Here is a 22,091-nt window from a genome sequence, read left to right on the forward strand (position 1 = left end):
GGAGGTCCTCATACAGGGTTAATCAACTCTGCGACACTACCATTTTCCCCTCTGGTTTTCCCCTTTCCCATCCCTGGTTATAACATGGGGCCCACTCTGCAGTTTCAGCTTAAATTAGGAAGGAAAGATTCATCACTGCAACTGCCTTCTTGATTTGGAGATAGTGTGGTCTTTATCTCCCAACTGCAAAAACCTGATAAGAATGCAGAGGTGATGTGATAATTAGTAACCGATTATAGGAATTTTTAAACTAAACAGATGAAAAGGAAAGGGGGTGGTGCAGGGGGAAAGAGTGTTTGCTGATTACGGCTATTATGTGCCTCACTTCTCTCATGTCTTTGGATTTTGCCGTGAAAAGAGAGAACCACACCAAAATGCCCTTAGGGTTTCACTTTGGAAGACACGGGGGTCAGGACTGACCCTAATGTTTCCTGAATATGGCGGGACTTTGGGAGAGTCTTCTTAAGCTCCATGGACCTGGGATATTCCATCTGAATCAGCAGGTCTTCAACAAGAAGCCCCGACAGGTCGTGCTCATCCTTGAATTCTATGATTCAATGACTTCTAGAATTTGATGAGCTCGTTTTTGGTTTTTTGTTTGTTTGCTTTTCAGAATAAAATACACTGGGGTCAAATCCAGGAACTGAGACAGAGCAGCACGTGCGCCCACATCTGCTCCGGCACCAACCCCCTCGCCCGGCTGAACGCGGCCGGTGGCTCGCCTCTGCTCACTTCCTGTTTGTGTGACTTGGGGTCTCTCTTTAAGGTCCTTAAACCTGCATCCTCATTTGGGAAATATGGATAATACCTGCTTCACAGAGTTGCTGTGGTTTTCTGTAAGGCCAGGAAAGGTGCCTGATTTAGACCAGTAGGTTTTTTTTTTTTTAACAGTTCCATGAATTTTAATACCTGAGTAGATTTGTGTAACCACCACCATCACCATCAGGATACACAGCCGTTCTATCACCCCAGCAAATTCCCTGTGCTTGCTATTCATAGTCACAACCCTTTCCACCTGACTGATTAGACCAGCAGCTTTTATTATGACTCTCCACCAAGTACTGGGGCGTGGATCTGGAGCCAGATTTCTCAGGTTCAGATCTGAGCTCTGCCAATGTCTATCTGCGTAAACTTGGGCAGGTTGCTTAATCTCTCTGTCTCAGTTTTCTCACCTGTAAAATGGAGATAATGCTACTGACCTCATGGGGTTGTTGTGAGGACTAAATGAATTAATGTTTATAATGTCCTTAAATAGTTTAAATAACTTTTTCAATATTAAATACTTGAATATTAAAATATTTAAAATATTTATTAAATATTTGACACATAGCAAATGCTGTGTTTTTCAAATTAAATGAAAAACATATATACATACGCATACACTCCCACATACATACAATTCTTATACATATAAATACGATGGCACAAAGCAAGTGCTCAATAAATGTTGGGCATGATGACGATGATTATGATGATCACAGAAATGACTTCTTTTTAGGACTAGAAATGAAGCTTTAGAAACCAGTTCCTACGTGAGGCACTGCATTGGCAGAGGGAAAGGAGAAATAGGAACATGTTGCAGAAAAAGCTATGAGGCAGGGTCAGCAGTACTGGCCCCTGGATGCGCTCTGGTTGGGGACAGAGGTAATGCAGAGGCTGAATCAAATGATGGCTCTAGATTTCTCTCTGGGCAACACGGTAGATGGTGGTACCATTCATTGAGAGAAAATCTAGGAAGGATCAGATTTGGGGTGAAATAAAGTGAGTTTATGTTTAGAAATGTTGACTTTTGAGGTACCTGCAAGACATTCAAAGAAGCCCACTTACCCAAATAAGAACTGACTAAAGAACAGAGTCCTGCGTAGATCCTGGCCAAGACCAATACCAGCAACCCCGTAAGCCATCCCGTAACTACTTATACTTGGGTTTTAAAAAAGACAAAAGAAAATCTGAGGACAATCAGTGGAAGTGCTTGTCCCCGTCACCTGCCTGGGAAGCGCCCTGAAGGCCAGCAGGTCTAACTTCCTCTTTAGATGGACGACCCGTGACGTTGTTCAGCCATCTGTCATTTACAAAGCACGTTCACATCCCGGATCTTATTTAAACTTGTGAAAGATCACACCCCATTGGATTGACAGGATTTGGAGTTGAGACTAGATCCAGACCGCCTCTGTCCAGAGTTCTCTCTGCTATCAGTTAATTATAGAATATAATTATATAACTATAATATTATATAATTATACGGTATCAACGGGTACTATAACTATCTTACATACCAGATTTAAACCAGATTATCTACCTTAATCGTCAGACCAATCCAGGAGATAGACGCCATCAGCTCCATTTTCAAATAACGTAAAGTATGTGCACAAGGTCACATAGATGCTAAATGACAAATTTGGAGTAATTGAGTCCAAATCTTTGGTATATTTTTTGTTGGATTTTATTATAATAATGTGTAAGTAATAAAGCAAGTTTTTTCAAGAAAAACTAGTCTTCCTAAATTTACATCCTGGCTCTGTCTTTTATTAGCTGTGGGACTTGGGGAAAGTTACTTAACTTCTCTGTGTCTCAGTGCAGTGACCTGTAAAATTTGGACAATAATGGCATCTGACACGTAGGGCTGTAATGAGAATACACTGAGTTAATATTTGTAAAATGTTTAGCAAAAAGCCTGAAATTCGGTAAATTAATTAATTAATGTTTGGTATTACCATGACTATAATTATGATTTCCTGTGGAATCCATTTTTTTCAGTAGAGGTCAAACTTTGGAAATCAGTCCAGTATAAACCAAACCCAATAATTATTTCCTTATTATTTTACATCCACATTTATTACAAAAAAAAAAAAATCAAAGGTCTTAAGGAAAACAGTGTACACAGGTTAAGAAGGGAGGAAATTAAAGCAAGAAAATAAAGGCAAGACTTGACGCTGTCACTGTCCATTCAATTTATGTCAGGAAGTGTCGTACATTTACAAGATTGGGGTCACGAATTCAACTTTGAATTTCTAGCAGTCCATGCAATGAGGGAACTATGATCAGAGAATCTAAAAGACAAAAGGGGGCTTCCTTGGTGGCTCAGTGGTTAAGAATCTGCCTGCCAACACAGGCGACACAGGTTCGAGCCCCAGTCCAGGAAGATCCCACATGCCGTGGAGCAACTAAGCCCGTGCACCACAACTACTGAGGCCATATGACACAACTACTGAACACCGCACGCCTAGAGCCCGTGCTCCGCAACAGGAGAAGCCACTGCAATGAGAAGCCCAGGCACCGCAACGAAGACACAATGCAGCCAAAATTAAATAAATAAATAAACAAACAAATAAATAAACCAACATGTCCATTTAAAAAAATTAAAATAAAGGCAAAAGAAATGCTCAGAAGAGGCACCACTAGTCTTTAAGGCAGTTCATAGAGGAACTCGTCTTACAACCTGATCACAAGTGTCCCCAGGATAGGACCAGCCCAGCCCACAGCTGCCAAAAGACTGCACAGGAAAACAACACAGAGGACCAACAACTTTGTCATGAGAATAATTTTGTTTCCACCAGAGCTGTGGCCCCCTTTACTTCACAAGAAATCCTTTCTTTCACTTCTGCATTTGTTTGGTTTAGGGGTTTAGCTGTTAAAATATATATATATACAGAGAGAGAGCAATGCCAATGGTTGGAGCAGACATCAGACACCGGTGTTGAAAGGTGTCCCTTGGGCTCCTCTGAGGTCATCCGTGTGTTGCCTTCATTGTTCTTGGCAGGACTGTGGACAGAAGAGCGAGCAGAGACTTTACAGTCAGGCAGCCCCATTGGTCTGGGTCTCCTCGGGTCCAGGGACCCCAGAAGGGCAGGCTATTCACTACCTTCTAACTGTGATGCCCCAGAGCTCTTAAACCCTCCCTATTGCAACTCTTGAAATTTCTAAAAACACTGGGTCCTTCAGTGTCATCTCAGATGGACAGGATATGTCTCCATTTCTCTCAGAATCCCAGTCCTCCTGGCACTCACCTCTGCTTGTTTTTTCCTGAGACAGACAAGGCTATTCCCCAGCTGCTTTCCCTCCTGGCTACCCCCTCAGCTCTACCAGGACTACCAGGCAGAGCCCCATCTCCAGATGTTCCCAAATAACCCTCAGCTTCCTTTCCCCATGGTGTCTCCTTTATACAACTCCACCTAATCTCTGAAAGGATTTTAATGGTTCGTGCCAAAGACGTTAATTTTTTTAGAGTCATAAAATTGGGCTTCCCTGGTGGTGCAGTGGTTGAGAATCTGCCTGCCAATGCAGGGGACACGGGTTCGAGCCCTGGTCTGGGAAGATCCCACATGGCGCGGAGCAACTAGGCCCGTGAGCTACAACTACTGAGCCTGCGCGTCTGGAGCTTGTGCTCCGCAACAAGAGAGGCCGCCATAGTGACAGGCCCGCGCACCGCGATGAAGAGTGGCCCCCGCTCGCCGTAACTAGAGAAAGCCCTCACACAGAAACGAAGACCCAACACAGCAAAAATAAATTAATTAATTAACTCCTACCCCCAACATCTTAAAAAAAAAGTCATAAAATTATTAAAATAAGCCTTCTATTTCTCTACTGTAAACACAATTTCTCCCATCTCTGACCTCCTTCAGCATCTGAATTCTTTTAAATTAATCAACATATTCTGCCTGCTTTTATAGCTATTCAGATTCACAGATTAACTTTTTCTTCTGAACTATGATTTCTTGAAGCAAAACCCATAGAAAATCCATACAAATGTTCCTTATATATCTAATGAATGAATACTTACAAGGTATCTTTGGGATGATAGGACAGTGAGGGGGCATTATTCTGGAGGAGCTCTTCATACAGTGGGTGAGACAGCCCTGTGAGCATGATTTTAATTCACTTTTGTGAACACAATGATAGAGTAAGCCAAGTGCCTATAGGAACATGGAGAAGGGATGACCTGAGACACTTTAGACACATGAATTATTTACAGCTAAATATTTATAGCCAGCATAATAAAAAGGATATGAACAAGCAATGAAAGGAGGTTAATGGGAGACCCTGACAATGAACGTAATAGTTGGTACTGAACATCCTGGCAGCCAAGTTGAAAAGGGAAATTGTATGCCTTGACTAGCTCTGGGTGTCAAATCAAACTCACCAGTTTACAAGGAACGCAAACTTCTATCCTTGTTTGGTCTGACTTCCAACAACACCTCACCTAAGGGACACTGAGCTACATAAAGAAGAGATTAACAGAAATAATAGTTTTAAATAGTAGAAATGACGAATCCAAGTGCATGTTGTTGATCCCTTTGGGGAAAGTAAATCCCCATGAGAAACTGAAAAAGTAAAAAGCTAATGAGGATGTGGAGAAGCTGAATCTTTCATACATTGCTGGTGGGAATATAAACATGGTGCACCCAGGATGGAAGACAGTTTGCAGGTTCCTATAAAACTAAATATGCAACTACCATACGACCCATCAATTGCATCCGGATGTTTATCCCAGAGAATGAAACTTATATTCACACAAAAGCCTACCCACGAATACTTAATAGCAACTTTGTTTGTAATAGCCTAAAACTGGAAACAACACACGACATGTATATCCTTCAGTGGTGACTGGCTAAACACACTGGGATTCATCCATATCATGGAAAAACACTCAGAAATAAAATGAAACAGTTATTGACACAAGGAACTACCTGATTACTCTCCAGGGAATTGTGCTGAGTGAAAAATTCTAATCCCCAAAGGGTACAAACTGTGTGATTCCATTTATATGACATTCTTGAAATGAAAAATTTATAGAAATGGACAACTGACTACTAGATGCCAGCAGTTAAGAAGGGGCTGGGTTAGGAGGGAGGCGGGGGGGCTGGAAAAGGGCCACATAAAGAGCCCTGGTGGTGGCAGCAACGTCCTGGATCTTGACTGCAATGACCTCAGCATCCAGGCTGTGACATCGTACTATACGGTTCTGCAAGATGTTACCACCGGGGAAAATGGAGTACAGCATACACGGGCTTTCAGGATCTCTTTGTATTATTTCTTACAACTGCATAGAAATCTGCAATGGTCTCAAAATAAAAGTTTAATTTTCAAAACAGTGAATCATTAAAATGACACAGACATTTTTAAAAAGTTTGGCGGGTTCTTATAAACTTAAGCACGGATGTACCATGAGACCCACTAATCCCACACCTAGGAATTTGCCCAAGAGAAACGAAAACATACAACCACACAAAAACCTGCATGCAAATATTTGCAGCAACTGTACTCATGGTCTTCAAAGACTGAGAACAACTTGAATGTCATCAACTGTGAATGGATGAGCAAAGGGTGGTCCATCCACGCAATGGAATAATACTCAGCATTAGAAGGAAACTACGAATACAGGCAACAACATAAACAAATGTCAAATGCATTATGCTCTGTGAAATGAGCCAGAGTCAAGCTACTACCTCTTGTATAATTTCATTTATATGACATTCAGGAAAAAGCAAAACTATAGGCATAAAAAACAGATCAATGGCTGCTAGGGGCTGCAGATGGCAGGAAGGTATTGACTACAAACAAGACATGTGGGAACACTTTGGGGTGATGCAAATGTTCTATATGTTGACCATGGTGGTGTTTACAAAATTATATGCAGGTTTTTTTCAAAATTCAGAGAACTGTATACCTAATAAGGAAGAAATTTACTGAATATAAATCATGCCTCAGTGGGAGTTTGGGGTTAGCAGACGCAAACTAGTATATATAGAATGGATACATAACAAGGTCCTACTGTAGAGCACAGGGGCCTATATTCAATATCCTGTGATAAACTGTAATGGAAAATAATATAAAAAAGAATATATATATATATGTATGTATAACTGAAACATTTTGCTATACAGCAGAAATTAACACAACATTGCAAATCAACTAAACTTCAAATAAATAAATAAAGCCTCAAGAAACCTGACTTAAAAGGTGAGTCATTAGACTTTCTGATGTTACACTGCTGGGGTTCTGAGAAGTTAGAGGAGTGGTGATACACATGCACCCCGCTCATGAAAGATGGGCCAAGTCAAACACAGCGAAAGGCACATAACTCCTAGTCCATCAATATCTACATCTACCCTGCGCTGTCCTATGACTACCGAAGCAGAGATTCTAAGAGAGCCACACGAGGCCTCACCCATAATAATGTGTGATAGAACCAGAACTCAAACCCAGATTTCCCTGGGCTGGAAAAATGTGCTCTATCTACAGCTGGTGAGGAACCAGAATGGAAGAATTTTAAACTGCCAGTTAGAGAGTAATTGTGGGCTTGGTGATGGTGTGTGCATTAGTTGTGAAACTAAAGAACGCAACTCGGATTTTGAAACCTGATAAGGCTCCTCCCTTCTGCTCAGAGACAAATGGGCCATAAGCCCATGATCTGAGCCTGGGTCTGCCTAGGAAGGAGCTTCAGATCGTCCTACTTTACAAAAAGGACAACATGCAATTTCCAACCCAAACAGACCTGGGGTCCCAGCCAGCCGGCTGAGTTGATGCAGTACTAGGGCAGCCAGGATTCTGCACTGAAATAACAAGACACAGACCAAGGTCTGCTGCGGATGAGAGATGCTGGTGCGAGGGGAGTTGGGAGCCGCGCCACCGCATTCACATTGTTCTCTTAGCTCATGGCCAGGGCACAGGGGCCCCAGGAGGAGATGCTGAGGATGACCTTGAGGAACAGAGCATGTGACTGGTTACAAAGGCTGATGAGCAATAAGATGGGCTCAAAACAGCCCGCCAGCCCTCCTCTTGGCTTCCTGCGTGAGTGTCACTTCCAGCATCCGTTCATTCAACACATGTTTATATCGGACCTGGACCTGGAAAGCCCAGCCGTGAAATCGGGCAATTCCCAGGTCATTCTTGGGGTAAGACAATCCCTTCTACATGGAGAGGAGCCTCCGCTCTAGTGGAAGTTGGGAAAAGCTGCCCCTCCCCGCAGCTTTCCCACTCTAACCTTGATGCCCCAGATCCTTCCTCATCACGCCGTCAACTGCACCATTTCTTGGTGGAGCTGTTCCCACCATCGCTAAGCTCTAACCCTCCTCATCACTCAGCTGGATTTTAAAAGAAGCTCTTGACTGATCTCCCTGACACCACCAAGCCCTCAGATCTGTTCCCTGATGGAATTTACGCATGCCTCTGGCCAGTTTTACATCCTGCTCTCCCTCTCTGTGGCCGGCAGAGTGAAGTCTAAACACCTTGGAAAGGCATACGATGTCTGTGACTGTCTGGTGCCCTCTGGTCCCTGAGTTCTCACCTCCTTGGGGCCCCTTGGCACCCATGCTCTGTCCATCCTAACCTCCTTGCTGGTCCCTGAGCAACCTGGCATCTTCAGGCCTCCATCCTTCAGCACTTACCACTCCCTCTTCCTGGGGTGGCCCTGTCATGATTCTCCACGTAAGTGCTTAGAGTCTTCAGGAAAATGCCATCCCTCCTGGGGAAGCCCACTCCTCTCCACTTCCCCCACTCCCTCCCCTGTGTCTCTCCCTGAAGACCATGAACTTCCCAGGGGCCAAGACCAAGTCTTCCTGACCTCATAGCCTATACTCTCAACCCAGTGCCTGGAATATAATAGAATTTTAATTTCCATTTTCAAATGGATGAGGGAAGGAAGGAAAGAAGGAAGGAGGGAAAGAAGGAGGTGGGGAGGAAGGAAGGATCGCTCTCAACTCCTGAGATAAGGGCTAGCATAAATAAAGGCGTTGAAATCAATTGCTTGGAAAATTAGGTCTAGGAGGCCACAATAGAATGACAGTATCCTAGATAACTATAGATTCTCAAAGGCACACTGAAAATTGGGGAGTGATCCACAGACAGTCAAAAATAATAATAACTTTGGGGCTTCCCTGGTGGCGCAGTGGTTGAGAGTCCTCCTGCCGATGCAGGGGACACGGGTTCGTGCCCCGGTCCGGGAGGATCCCACATGCCGCGGAGCAGCTGGGCCCGTGAGCCATGGCCGCTGAGCCTGCGCGTCTGGAGCCTGTGCTCCACAGTGGGAGAGGCCACAACAGTGAGAGGCCCGCGTACCGCAAAATAATAATAATAATAATAACTTCAAGAGATACTATGAATGAATAAATTCAATATTGACTGAGGGCCTCTTCTGCACCAGGCAAAACTACATACATTATCCCATTTAATCACCCCCCACAACCAAATTTGTATGTATAATTATATTTATTCTATTGATAAGGAAACTGAGGCTCAGAGAGGTTAAGTAAGTTACCCAACATCACACAGCTAGTGAGCATGGAACCAGGATTTGAATTCAGGCCTCTCTGACTCGAAACCTGTGCTTATTCCATTGCATCACTCAACTCCCCCCCTCCCCTTTTACTTCCAGTACCTTCCCCTTTCCTTCCATTTTCTGCTTGTTCAAAAGTTAACCTCGGCGCAGTGTATTTAAATACAGAACACGACAGAATTCTCACTCTTAAAAGGCAAAAAGCACAGCATCTTAATTGAAACAAGATAATCCAAACATTGGCTTCACTTAAAGTTTATAAATTCCATTTCATTGACTTGTATTTTCACAAATGACTGCCATGTCAAAGTTATTTTATTTTTACAGAAGTTAGGAAAATAAAAAGAGAGGAAGTTTTAGAACAAGATAACTTACAGCATGTTTTGGTTCTTTTTTCTGGGTGTTACAGGAAAAGTTGAGAAGTTTTCAAGAGAAAACTCACAGGCTTTTGGACTCCATTCCTCCGGGACCCTTGCCCGCCGGCCCAGACCCATGGGCACCCTGGGTTGCTGACAGCTGTGACCCTGAAATCTTGTTTCTTTCTCTCTTTCAAAACCCCTTCCTCACCCCCAACACCAAGGTAATTTCCTGGCAGGATGCTCCTTGCAAAATCAGAATTAAAGGAAAGGCAGGGCTTCCCCGGTGGCGCAGTCGTTGAGAGTCCGCCTGCCGATGCAGGAAACACGGGTTCGTGCCCCGGTCCGGGAAGATCCCACATGCCGCGGAGCGGCTGGGCCCGCGTACCGCAAAAAAAAAAAAAAAAAAAAAAAAAAAAGGAGTAAAGGCAGAGAGCTCCCACATTTATTTGGGTCACAATACCAGAAAAGATGCTTTTAGCCAAAATGGCCAAAGTCAGTGCTTCTTTCACAGAAATAAGTTTGAATGCATATTAAATACAGGATCTTGGGTCCCTCAGTTAACGTCTCTGTACCTTTTGTACAGAACAAGAGAGGTAACAGCCGGCCCTCCACATATGCATGTGAGCGCAGAACCCTATGGCTCCTCTCACCGAATCTGCATGATCCCTCATCTTCAGATGCTGCAGGGCCTGGTGAGGCACCCCGGGTTCTGGGATCAAAAGAACTGGGTTCCTGTGATGAATCCACTATTCCTTTGGGCTTCAGATACTTGGGGTTGAGTGTCTTCATCTCTAGGGGAATATAATTCCATCTACCTTCTTTGCCTAATATGTGTTGCTGTGACTTGCATGTGAACTGTGATCATGTGCACAAGAGCTTCTGAAAGCTGGTTTGGAGTAGCTACGAGGGCTGTTCCCATGTCACTAATAGCACTGTTCAGTCCCAACACAGAATCCCCTCCACTGTCTCCCAACTAACATGTTCTGGAAGATGCGACTCATCCCCAGCTCCTCCAGGGAGGCTTCTGCAACCACCGCAGCCCACGGCCTCTCCCAAAGCACAAGGCTCGCTTCTCCAAGCATTTCCTTATCCTCTCCCTTGAGCAATACGAATACAGGGATGGGAACAGAGTGTGGGTTCCCGCCCCAAAGCAACCTGAGACAAGGGTTCATGTGAACATAGTTTATCTTAGATATGCAAGGAATGTTGTCAAGGAGACAGGGATGTGATCCAGGAAAGAAAAGGCAGTGTGTTCAGGACCAGCTTCAAGGGGTACAGCCCGTGCAACCACACGGGACCCCACATTCAGAAGGTCCCAGTGCTCTGCTATCACCACTTGAAATTTTTAATCATTTTCTCCTTGACCTTGAATGTATCAGCTATAAAATACAAATTGTGTAATTTTGGGAATCCTTTGTACAGGTTAAATGCTCTTATATATTTGCATTTAAAACTGGCATTGCAGGATATAAAAAAGGATGCTAAAACTCATTGCTAATAATTTAAGGCTTTGTTTCTAGTTAGAACAACTCCAAAGTAGTACCCCTTACCCATTAAGCAGTTATTCCCCATACTCCTTCCCCCAAGTCCTTGGCAACCACCAATCCGCTTTCTGTCTTGTTGCATCTACCTATTCCGGATACTTCATATCCAGAGTCATACAATATGTGACATTTCTGTCTGGCTTCTTTCACGTAGTATAATGTTTCAGGGTTCACCCACATTGTAGTATGTAGAACTGCTTCATTCCTTTCTATGGCTGAATAATATTTCAATGTGCGTATATACCACATTTTGTTTATCTGTGCGTCCATTCGTGGACATTGGCTATTACCACCTTTTGACTATTGGGATTACTGCAGGTGTGAACACACATGGACACGTATTTGTTGGAGTACCTGTTCTTAACTCTCTTCCACTTTTAAGGGCCCACGTGACTACATTGGGACCACCAGACAATGCAGGATAATCTCCCTTAATTCCAGCTATATCTATGGAATGTAACGTATTCACAAGTATTGGGGCGTGGATATCTTTGGGGGACCATCTTCCTGTCTCCCGTGAGACCTGAGTGATCCAAGTTTGGGAAGAGCATGATGGCTGCAGGCAACTACAACCATTCTGTTGCTGCTACTGGACCAGTGCTTCTTAAACTTGAAAAATATGTGAAACCCGTTTAGAGAAAAAGAACTTTGTCAGAGCTCAAGGACATGTCCAGAGACCCCCAACTTGAGAGGCAGACAGTACACTGAAAGTTTACCATCAGTTTAATGATCATTGGCCCTGATGTGCTCAGTAACGCAAGTGTAAACCTGGACACCAAGATCCTGCAATAGGACCGTTTTAAGGCAAACTTTCAATCACTCCAGATTATATTTTATGTTCATTTTTTATTTTATTTTTTTATTATTTTTTTTTTTTTTGCAGTACACAGGCCTCACTGCTGCGGCGTCTCCCATTGTGGAGCACAGGCTCCAGACGCGCAGGCTCAGCGGCCATGGCTCACAGGCCTAGCCGCTCCGCGGCATGTGGGATCTTCCCGGACTGGGGCATGAACCCGTGTCCCCTGCATTGGCAGGCGGACTCTCAACCACTGCGCCACCAGGGAAGCCCTATGTTCATTTTTAGATGATCATCAAATGAAAAGAGAAATTTGTTAAATTCTCATAGAATTCACATCATAACAAGAATTGGGGGGCCCTTGGGTATCAGTAGATCCAGTGGGAGAAATATCTGGCTAGCGCTTGCCGGTTTTGTTCATTGCCAGGCTCCATGCCTGGTGTATGAAAGGTACTCAAGACACGTTGCTAAATAAATAAATGGAGTATAGTACGAGGAATTGGCAGGGCAGGTGTGTGGGGTGAGGTTGGCAGAGGCCTGATGGATCACGGACCATCTTATTTAGGGCGTATACTGTATACCAGCAGTCCCCAACATTTTTGGCACCAGGGACCAGTTTTGTGGAAGACGATTTTTCCACAGACAGGAGAGAGGGAGGATGGGTTAGGCGGTAATGGGGGTAATGGGGACCAACAGGGAATGATGGGGAGCGATGGGGAGCCATGGGGAGTGATGGGGAGCGATGGGGAGCAGTGGGGAGCCATGGGGAGCGACGAAGAGCCATGGGGAGTGATGGGGAGCCGTGGGGAGCGATGCGGAGCGATGGGGAGTGACGGGGAGAGACAGGGAGCCATGGGGAGCGATGGGGAGCCATGGGGAGGTACGGGGAGCCATGGGGAGCGACGGGGAGCCATGGGGAGCCGTGGGGAGCGATGGGGAGCTGTGGGGAGTGATGGGGAGCGATGGGGAGCCATGGGGAGCCATGGGGAGCGAGGGGGAGTGATGGGGAGTGAGGGGGAGCGACGGGGAGCCACGGGGAGCAATGGGGAGCGATTGGGAGCGATGGGGAGCGACGGGGAGCGACGGGGAGCAACGGGGAGCGACAGGGAGTGACGGGGAGCCATGTGGAGTGATGGGGAGCAACAGGGAGTGACGGGGAGCGACGCGGAGCCATGGGGAGCGACAGGGAGCGACGGGGAGCAATGGGGAGCAGTGGGGAGCGATGGGGAGCAATGGGGAGCAATGGGGAGCGACAGGGAGCGATGGGGAGCCTTGCGGAGCTATGGGGAGCGACGGGGAGCGATGGGGAGCGACGGGGAGCCTTGCGGAGCAATGCGGAGCAACGAGGAGCCATGGGGAGCAATGGGGAGCGACGGGGAGCCATGGGGAGCCTTGCGGAGCTATGGGGAGTGACGAGGAGCCGTGGGGAGCGATGGGGAGAGATGGGGGCTGATGGGGAGTGATGGGGAGCCATGGGGGGCGATGGGGGGCGATGGGGAGCCATGGGGAGCCATGGGGAGCGACGGGGAGCGTCGGGGAGCGATGGGGAGTGACGGGGAGCCATGGACAGCAGCAGACGAAGCTTCGCTGGCTCACCCACCGCTCACCTCCTGCTGTGCAGTCCAGTTCCTAACAGGCCACGGACAGTACTGGTCCATTGCCCGGGAGTTGGGCACCCCTCCTGTACACCATCCCTAAGAGCCATTTGAGGGCCCTAACTGTCTACATTCCTCCCTTGGTGATTAGCACTTGCGGTTTTATAAGACTTTTCATCAACATTAAAAGGGAAGAGAGAATGTTCCAAATCCCCCTGAAGGAAGGATGGCAGTGAAAGGAAAAGGTGTTCGGTAAAGAACACGGTCCCAGGGCCCCAGCGACTCCAGAATCACTGTCCTTTGCTCGTCCGTCCCCACCCTCTCTACCTCAGAAGGGGCTGGAAGGTGCCACATATAGGATATGAAAGAAAAGATACCCAGTGACCAAGAGATTAGAAACAAAACCAAATCTTCTATCGGGATTGATTGCGGAGTAGACGACTCAGAGCTCAGGACCCGTTGTGGTATCTCAATGGGTCGTGCTGCCTCGTTGCTGAGGAAAGGAGGGAGAACTTGGATAAGTCTTTTTACCGGGAGCAAATCCCTCAAACCCGAATGAGGAGTTACCTTGGGATGTTCTGGCAGTGAAGGTCTCCCTGGAATCAATGAGGCAGAGGCAGGCCAGGCGGTGGTCCCAGAGAGCATTCCTCAGATTTCTAAGGAGAAAAGACATTTCATCCTTGAAATGTAAATACAGTACTTTTTGCTCTATTCTTTTTAAACACAACTTGGCTCTGAATGTTGATCTATTGAAAGGAAAACTTGCCTTTGCCAAAATGTCAGAGTCTTACAGCTGAGAATGCATTCAACAAATAACTATTATTTCCTATTTATATAAACTTTTCTTTTTCCGAGTTCCAACATCTTTGAAAACCTTCAGGAATTAGGCTGAGTCAATCTGTTTCAAAAGGGCTGTCAATAGGAATAAGATGTGGTTATTCTCAAATGACACAATTTCACGAAATCCCTTTTAAAAAGACTTGTGTTAATACTTTCGTCCAAATTGAAAAATCTCAAGGAGAAATTCTTTGTAATTTGGTAGTTATAGAGAAAAAGAATGACACTGTGTTTCCAAATTCTAAATGTTTAAAGAATTCCTGTTTCATTTTAGCTGGGAGTCATGAATCTTCTCCCCTCATCCAAGTTCTGCCACCCTCTGGGTGGGTCGCATCTCTTCTCTGGGCTGCAGCTTCTCCAGCTGTAACAGGAGGAAAGTAACCAAACAATTTCCTCTGACACGATTCTGTGAGTTCTTGGCAACCAGTCTGGAGAATCCAAATACATTCTATAACCTTGGAGGTGTATTTAATGTCAGAAATAAACAATGTCCTTCCCCTTCCAAAATATACACTTTCTTCAAAAAGTAAATCTCTCCTAAGAAAGTATGGAAGATGTTCTTTTTTATAGACCCTTCTAAAGTTATGGCACTAAGTGTTTCCACCTGTGCCCAGCGTGGACTTAGCCACTTAATCAAGTTGTGATGAACTGGCTCAGAGTTACTGGCTCAGAGTTTAGCCTGAGTATATGTTTTAAAGAAACCAAGAGCTGAGCCATGTGGAAAATGGCACAGAATTCCAGTCTCCAGACAGTCTTCAGTCCCAAGACTATTGGGAGTGTATGTTCAGAAAGTCATAAACTTTCAAGGAAAAATATACCGTGCCTGTAACAAAAAAGGATTGCCAGCATAAACACTCAGCCTTTCTCAACAAGTCCTGTAGCTTCCATCTCCAAAATATCCCTGGAGTCTGTTGCCTGAGAATCTCTTGATTGTAACCCTGGTTCAAAACTCCCTTTCCCTCGATCTAAATCAATGTCCTTGCTTCCAGTTTCCCCCTTTCTAGATCATCCTCCATGAAGCCAGCATAATATCAGAAATCTGATTATATCACATCTCAGTTTAAAAACCTTCCAAGACCACCAAGACTGAAGCCAAAACTTTCAAGCATGACTTTCAAAGACCTCTGTAATACGGTCTCATCTGCTTTGTACTCTAGTCTCGAATCACCAGATTTAGCAAATAAAAATATAGGATGCTCAGTGAAATTTGAACCCTGGAGAAACAACAAAGAATATTTCCAGTATAAGCCTGTCTCATGCAATATTGGGGACATACTCGTGCTAAAAAAGTATTCACTGTCTATCTGAAATTCACATCGAATGGGCTGCCTATATTTGAGCCGGCAACACAACTCTAGCTACAGTACTCTAATTCATTATTTCCCAAACCATGAATTTACTGCCCTTGTGCAATTGTTCATGGCATTTTCACTACCTAAAATGCTTTCTTCTTCTCCACCAGAAAACTCCTATTCATCCCTAAAACCCAACACATCTTCTGTGACGTTTCCCTGACTACTAAGAACATAATTAATCACTCCTTCCTCTGCACTCTTTTATTTGTCTTCCCTTCTATACTTACCACAGTGTATTGTCATTACTTATGAGTCACTTTCTTCCACTACTGGGGAGATTCTTAAAGTGAAGGGACGGATTTTGCCCACCTTTGAATCCCAAGCCCAACTCAAGACCAGCACAGGAGAGGTGCTCAGGAAAATGTACTAAATGAACGGAGAATAAACAACTATGTAGACTTTAAACACATTCTCCCACTTCCCATCACAGTGTGATTCTGAAAGGAAAAATATACAATAATTTTGAATTATTTAAATCCTCTTTATCAAGAAATAATAATGAAGGAGGCCCTGGAAAGGGTCCCTAAACCACAAAGTAAACATCTCCCCAGAAGTGAGTACACCCTTCGTGCTCCATCCAGCAGAAGGTCCATCACTCTGAAAGTCCCCATTAGCAGATAGGATCACAATAGTCCCCGGTTCTCTGCAGATATTAATCACATCAGCCCCTGTCCTAGATGTGAACGTAGGACTGTATTTGTCCTGAGTAATTTGTCTTGACTGCCCAGAGGCCACCCTCATCTGCTAGCCTCTCCGTGGTGGTAATTACTCCTATTTCATTCAGTTTGGGGCTGTTCAAGGTGGCAGGTCCCTCTGCAAGATCACATGACCAGCTCCCAACGAGGAGACTTACTTGACTCATTCACGGTCATCTCCTGGAACAGCTGTGCATTCTGCTTGCTCCCTTCTGCCTGATCTCATCTCCTGACCCGTCTCTCCTCTCCGTGGGGAGTCACACTCACCTCTCAGATTGAATAACACTCGAATAACACTCTTTCCTTGAGCTCCTTAAAGCCGTATACTATCCTATCCACCTGGATGACAGCTCAGGAATGTTCACAGTCTATTTCTGCAAAATGGATGAATGAGCGCATGACCCTTGCTCATTCAAGAACCAGTCATTGAAAATCTAGAGGGCCCCTGGCCCTGGGAATATGGTGATGAATAGAACATAGTTCCTGGCTGTAAGTAATTTGAAATCTAAGATATTAACACCAATAGACATATAGTCTATTCAAAGAAAAAATTGTGAAATCACAGAAAACATCCAATTGGTGAAATAAAGGGTACTTTTAAACAAATAGCATCTTGACCGTTTAGGCATATTCTTGAAAAATAAGTATGATTTCTGCGTCTGACATTTCAGACCCCATGCCACTTCCTCATCCTGATGAGTGTCTCTGTGACCCCTTGCAGGTCAGCAAGAGCAAGGGACAATGAAAGTCAGATCGTCCAGTGAGGAATAAGAAACACAGACAGAGAATCTGCAATGCAGGGTGTGTTCCACTCTGTTTACAAGGCCAGAAATGTTTATCTAAAATAAGTCAAAAGAAATGATGAGAAATCTTGGTACCCAGAACTTAGAGTACAGAACTGGGAAATCCTCATGTAGGGTATAGCTCATTTCTTGATTATAGTGGCTAAATGAGCCAGGACCAGACTTTATTTGCTTTGCACACTTGTGTCCTTGATTTTTCAGAGGTTACTAAGCAAAAGCATTGTCCCATATATAAAGAAAATGTCTGCAAGATTTGTTTAACTCTAACGAGTTTCTGAAGCTAAGCATCCCTGTGAGGGCGATGGAAAGAGCCCTGCAGAGCCACGCAACTTCTACATAGCAAATACTATGCCATCCCTCGATCCGTATTATCTCATTCAAATCTTAGAAGCGCCCTGAAAAATCACCATTATTATCGTCTGTATTCAGAGAAAACTACGGTTTAGAGAATTTGAACCTTACCTAAAATCATGTAGCTAACGTGAGTCTTAGTGTAACTTGCACCTGGGTTGTCTCTCCAAAGCCCGTGTCTTTCCCACTCCCCCACGGTAGCTTGCTTAGAGCCCTAAGGATCCATCTCACGATGGATGAAAATTACAGTCGGTCATTCAGTCAACAAGCATTTTACCTGTAGCAAGCACATGATAAGGGCGAAACGCCGAGCGCCACCCAAGAAAGTACAATAAGGTCCTGAATGAGTATTCTAGAATCCTGGGCTTGAGCCTCAACCCTCCACCAATAAGCGACAGGCCTTGGCCAACCCCCTTCACTGGCCAGTCCCACTTTCCTCATCTGTGTAACAGTGGTGACAGTGGCCTCCCTGCACTCTCAGAGTCTGTGTGACCATTGGATGAACCAATGTGTGAGAAAATGTTTTTATAAAGTGAAAAATGCTGTAGAAATGTGAAGTACAAACTGTTTTTCTCAACAAGGCTTCCGGTAAACAGAGACTTGGATCATCACTGTAGGTTTTCTAGAGCAGGAAGTGGATGGGAGGGAACGCACAGGCAAGAGGGGCCCTGCGTTGTCAGGGGTCCTCCTCGCCTGCCAGGGCACACAGGAAGCTGAGTCACTGCTGCTCAGCAAGGCCCCTGCGGTCCCGAGGAGAGCAATTGAGCCTTCCTGTGAGAAAGCGGAAACCCCAGTCCTGCTGGCCCCCCGCTCGCTCCTGAGAGAGCCCACCCCTGTGGCTGGCTGAGGTTGGCCTCGGGGCCGTGTGGCTCCCTTCTGCGGCTTGGCTGACAAAAGCAGCCCACGTGGTCCACGCCCTCCCAGCCCACACGCCTCCTATGGTCCATGATGGAGATTCAGAGCGACAGGAACCAGAGCCGCAAAAGTGACTCCTCTTCAGACCTCCCCCACTAATGAATTCTCTCTGCAGAACGTGTGTTGGTCCAGCTCACTGCTCTCGTTTATCTTTAGCTGCTCGACACTGGAAACCTTCAGAACACCACTGATGACAGCGATCTCACAGGAGGCGATGGAGAGGTAACTCGGGGCAGGTGGAGGGGGGCGGGATTCTGGAAGGTCAGTCTTCTGATTACTTTGAAAAGTGATGAATTCCCCCACAGCCTTGAAGGCCAGAGAACTTTCTGGAGAACATGAGCATCCTAGCGCCCCTGCACCAGCAGCCGATGGCTTAAACCCAGAGAGACACACTGCATAGAACAGAGGAATGAGTGTTCCATGACCCGGGCTGTCTTTGTCTCACCACCCCTGTCCTCTGGTTTGAGGATCAACAGGACAGAAAGATTCAGGGGAGGCAGGTGGTCATTTAAGAGGATGGTTTATTTGGATAATGATAGGAATAGGGGTCAAAACCTTCCTAGAGCTGCCCCCAAGCCTTTGGCTGAAGGGAAGTAGGGTAGATGAACATAAAGACTGCGGAGTTCCGTGCAACAGGTTTCAGACCCCGACATCACCACTTACTAGCTGTGTGGCCGTGTGCGTGTCAGTATGAACTCTCCAGTCTCCATTCTTTGTTCTATTCCAAGGAGATGATCTCCACCCTACCCCAGTGAAGCCCCAACAGTGAGGCTGTCAGAAGACCAGAGATGAGGTAACTATTGTGTTCTCAACTAGAGGAAGCCATATTACTACCTGTACTACTGTTAGGAGCCCACAGAGGCAAAGCTGAAATCAGACCTGGTTTGAACTGATCCAGATGGCTAAAGAGGCTGTCTAGTGCCAAGGCTTGAAGTCAGAGAGTGTCTTCCTCGGGTTTCAGGTGTCGAGTGGAGCCCGGAAGGCAGGAACAGACTCCAGCCCTTTGGACAGATGTTAGGTCCTATTAAATAACAGGCTGGACTCAGAAATTAGAAAGCCAAGTTCCAGTAAGGTTCAGCTGAATATCTGTAGCAGAGCCTCCAAAGGTAGGTCTGACTCTCTGGTTAAAGACTGTCTTCCCATAGGCTTCCTTGTTCTGGTGAGGATCCCACGAAGCCCCCAGCCTCATGCATGTCCTCTGCAGCTCCCTGCTATGCTAACCTTCTTGCTCATCCCCCAAATCCACGAGCTCCCCAGCCTGGTGTTATGAGTTGAATTGTGTCCCCTTAAAATAAGATATGCTGACGTCCAAACCCCCCATACTTCAGAATGTAACTTTGTTTGGAAATAGGGTCTTTGCAGATTTAATCAAGTTAAGATAGGCTCATTAAGCGTAGCTTCTAATCCGAATGACTGGTGTCCTATAATGAGAAATTTGGACGTAGAGACAGACACGCACAGAGGGAAGACGATGTGAAGACACGAGGAGAACAGCACGTGAAGGCAGAGGATTGGAGTGATACACCTACAAGTCCAAGGATGCCAAAGATGGCTGGCAAAGCATCAGACCCTAGGAAGGCGCAAGGATTCCAGAGTCTCAGATGGAGCAGTGTCCTGCCAAATCTTGATAGTGAACTTCTAGCCTTCAGAAATGAGGAACCATAAAGTTCTGTTGTTCTAAGCTACCCAGCTTATGGTACTTTGTTACAGCAACCTAGGAAGTTAACACACTTGGGAATTTGATTTATTTTGGTTCAACAAATATTCACTGAGCTCAGTGTCGTGGGTAATAAAACAGACAAATAGAAAATCACAGTCCTTTATGAGGAGTGTGATGATGGTGTACTTTCAGAAGAGAATACAACTACCTGCAGGGGGAAAAGGTCCTATAATTCGTTCCTGTTCACTGATTCAGAGTGGCATTCCACCATTGCTGAGGTTGGCCTGAACTGTCTGTATGTGAAGCTCCTGAGAGTAACACTGGACGCTGTATCTCACCCTCTGCACCCTCAACTCTCATCTAGGTGCCTCCTCTGTGCTCCCCAAGCCCCGTTCCTTTTCTCTACCATAGACTCACCCCAGTGCACCCTGGGTGTCTCTTTCACATCAAACACATGCCGTGAGCTCTTTGCTGCAGGGATTGGCCTTTTCCATCACTGCATCCCTGCGGCCCAATGAGGACCTGGTGTGGGTTAGTGTCCAGTGAACACTGGTTCAGGGCGTTATCAAAGGACAACCATGCCAGAACTAGTCCAGATCACCATTTCTCACTGGAGCCCATAAATCCTTGGCATTCTGAGGCCACGGATTCAGCCTGAGATGCTCGCGTGTAGATAATAATAAATAAATGGATAGATGAATCCTCGCATCTCCCTACAGTGCCTGGCATATAGCAGGCACTTTTCAAAAATGCTTGTTCAGTAAAATTCCTTATATGTCTGATACTGTTAAGACAAATGTCTATATTACAACTACTTGTTTTGACATATTTATTCACTTATTCATCAATATTTAGTGAGTGGTGACTCTGTAATCGACACCAAGGACAGCAGAATAAGTAAGAGACACAGTGCCCCTGCCTTCTTGTTACTTATAGTTTAATAATAATAACCCTTCACTGAGCACTTACTATGTGCCTGGTGGTGTACTATGTGTGCATTAACAAACTCAATCCTCACAACAACTTTGGGAGCAGGAATTCCTATTATCCCCATGTTACAGCCGAGGAAACTGAGGCTCTGAACGGATAAGCAAGTTGCCCAGGGCCATAAGGTTAGTCAGTGATGGCACCAGAATTCAATCCCAAGCCGTCTGTACTCAGATCACTACTCAGCCTCAATTGGAAGGGAACAAATGGCAAACAAATAAGCAAATAAATAGACAAGATAATCCAAGACGGAGATAAGTAGGAAACCAGAAGGATGATGTCGTGAAATATAGGAGAATCCTGGGGCCAAAAACCAGGTGGCTTGAATATCTTCCCAGCCTAAGGAAGACAGTAAAATTCATCATGACTCATTCTACAAGCATTTAGGGAGCACCTGCCCTGTGCAGGCATTAGCCAGGCATTACTCTAGGCACCGTGGATATGCGAGTAAGGAAAATGATCAAAAACCATTGCCTCTTAGAGCTTATCATCTAGCAAGGGGAGAGAGATGTTTAACTAACTAAATAATCAGATAAACAAATATAAACACATAGAAAAATGAACAAATAAATAGGTGTAAAGTGCTGTACCAAAAAAATGATGCATGGAAAGGGACCGCGGAAGGTCGGCGTTGGGGAAACGAGTCTAATCAATGCTTACATTGCTTCTTTTGACCTCTCAACACTTTTCTATATTATGATATATTTTCCCAACCACTCTACCCTATTCCACATATATTTAATTAAATTTAGTGTGTGTCCGACGCTGCCACCTTCCCTTGATTGTCTCTTTCCCATAAGAGTTGTTGCTCCCCTTCCCCCAAGCATGTTATCAAGCTGTGACCCTTCTTCCCAGGCCAATAAAAGAGAAAGGGAAAGACATCCTTCCATTAAGCCTTGACTCAGGAGATGTTCAGTGAG

The sequence above is a fragment of the Delphinus delphis genome, chromosome 12 (genome assembly GCF_949987515.2).
Source record: "Delphinus delphis chromosome 12, mDelDel1.2, whole genome shotgun sequence".
In the NCBI taxonomy this organism is placed as follows: domain Eukaryota; kingdom Metazoa; phylum Chordata; class Mammalia; order Artiodactyla; family Delphinidae; genus Delphinus; species Delphinus delphis.